This window comes from Cucumis melo, chromosome 3 (genome assembly GCF_025177605.1).
Source record: "Cucumis melo cultivar AY chromosome 3, USDA_Cmelo_AY_1.0, whole genome shotgun sequence".
Classification (NCBI taxonomy): domain Eukaryota; kingdom Viridiplantae; phylum Streptophyta; class Magnoliopsida; order Cucurbitales; family Cucurbitaceae; genus Cucumis; species Cucumis melo.
This window is the reverse complement of record NC_066859.1, coordinates 10,950,433-10,953,226: the sequence shown is the minus strand read 5'-3', so window position 1 is coordinate 10,953,226 and position 2,794 is coordinate 10,950,433.

The window sequence follows — 2,794 nt, the reverse complement described above, 5'->3', positions numbered from 1 at the left end:
AAACCACACTGCATAGTTTGGCAACGACTTTTTGATACTCGTGTTGACAGCAGACAATAAGAAAGTTGAATGGAGACACAACAACACACTTAAATCTATGGACAGAATCAGATTTGGAATACTATTTCAATACAACTCTTGGTGATTTCCAAAATAAACAAGGGTAGGGGGATGTCAACTACATGATTGGCTGCATCAACATAGGAGAACACTGGTTGGCTATTGCAACTGATATGAGGAAATGCAAGATCTACGTGTTCGACTCAATGCCAAATGATATTGAGAAGAAACTTGTTGGTGAAGCTCTTGAAATGCTTGCACGATGCATCCCCTCCCTTGCAATTGCAATTGAAATGAACCTCCATTCAAAACGTTTCAAATATAGCCCTTGGTCAGTAGTCAGATCGAATACCACATTACAAAAAGGGCGTTCATTGGATTGTGGCATTTTCTGTTCAAAATTTATTGAATGCCTTGTAACAAATGCTGACCATGATTGTCTAACTGTGGAAAACATGAAACTGTTTAGACAACAGTATGTACTGAAACTTTAGGCAAATAAATACTTTTGGTAAACAAATATATATTTGGTTCTTGTACTTTTGAGTGAATGTTTGTATTTGTTTAGATAGATATCAGAAAACAATTGTATAAAAATATAAAAACATTCGTCTAGAGAAATATTCATCGTGGATATATCTTTAAACGATCGTTTAGTAATGTCTAACCGATCTTCTTAATACACATAAAAAATATTAAGTGAACGTTTATAAACCACACTAATATCTAAAAGAATATTAAGCGATTTGCTAAACGTATATGTAAAGAATATTGAGCAATCGTTTATATGTATCACACTAATGTAAAAGATCCTGGATATATCTTTAAGCGATCATTTAGTAAATTCTAAACGATCTTCTTAATACACATAAAAAATATTAAGTGATCGTTTATATGTATCACACTAATGTAAAAGATCGTGCATATTTCACAATCTGGTCTTATCCAAACTCATTGCATAGAATACCCTCACTCGCATGTCATCTACACGAACACGCTAGATCATTGCATTTGTATCAAATACAAAGTGAGTTATATCTATAGTGTTACCAAGATAAGGTACCCAGCCTTAACCCTATACTAGACCCTTTAAGCTGATCTCGAACATTGATCCATGTATATCTTTACATACTATTCAAGACTCATCAAATAGCTTAGGATGTTAGTTTATTTGATTTGGGTTATTGAGAAAAAACTAATAATATAACCAATAACACTTATCAAAATTATAATAATAATACTTCATTAATAACAGTTAATGAATTATATTTACTATGTACGAGTTCTAGGACATAAAACACAACATGTTTGAAGTTTTCAATCTTCCTTCTTCACTTTGCATTCTCAATTGGTAGGAAAAACCTCTTCATAAGTATCTGATCCTAAGTTGTTATGTCACCCGCGTCCAAGTGATGCATTCCCTTTCTCACGTTACCCTTAAAAAAGAAAGGGAATAATGTCAATTGAATTTTGTCTAGCTTGTGTAATGTTAGAGAAAGCAAAGTACTGAAAATTTCCAAAAAGTTGGTGAAGTGTTCATATAGATCCTCTCCTGAAGAACCCTCAAACTATTCGGTTGTCTGAATCATTCCATTTTAAACCCGTAAATGTAGGCAGTGCAATTCCTGGAGCAAAATCGTAGAGGCTCGAAGACGCGTAATCCCTAATATGCTTGTTAATGTCATGAGTAATCAATATAGGATGCTCAAGATCCCTGCCATCTTCATTGACATTTTTTGTATTTCCCCTTGTGAGAACATTATTCAGATTCAAAAGATTGGGTTGATCTCTTATTTGCTCAATTTGTTCTAGTAAGCCCCTTAGCCTTTACTCATGGTCCTATGAATCCTTTATCGAAATGTTTGTTCAATCTCTACGTCAAATATGAGTTCTGGTATTGAACCTTCACTCACATATTCTTTGGAAGTCTCTTTTACTGAGGTTTAATACACTTTCAATTGAACCTACAAAACTTAAATTTAAATTCACTTAGTATTTTAAACAAAAAAATTTCCAGCAGTGGTGCCAAAAACTTGTTGCATTATATATAAATGAAATGTATGTATGGAGCGACTGTGATGATATGTGTGGAGTGACTGTGATGATATGTGTTGCCTGTATCTGATGATGATAATTAACGAGGTGGCCAGCAATATGCTCTTAAAGCCTTTAGGTTTCTTGTTATGTGTCAAACTATTTAACATCTCTTCACTACATTCCTTCAGAACATGCATTGATAATTCTTCACATTGGCGTTGACACAAATGTTCACCTCTTAAAGCAAAATCCTACGACAAAAAAAATACCCTGAGGTCATAATATCTAAGAATCAAAGCATTTGATGCAAATTACATAATTTTCTAAGTATCTTTAGTGTGTTTCCTAGCATTTTCACTATTTATCTTGAATAAAGAAGGTTCTAATTTGTATTTCTACAAGTTATCAACAAGACCAAAAATTCGGTAGCCTAAAAAATTAAAAATATCTTAAAAGTAAAAATCTTCGATATAAGTGTAGATGCACTTTTTTTTTTACAACGGTGCCAAAACATTAATTGACTGAAAATGTTTTTACTAAATGAACATTTTCAAAAATAGAAAAATATTAAAACTATTTACAAAATATAGAAAAATTCATCAAAATCTCTATAGTCCATTTAAGTGTGTTTGTTTTTGTTTGTTTGTTTTTTTTTTTTTTTTAAGTCATCCATTCTCCTTTACTAAATTGAAAATCT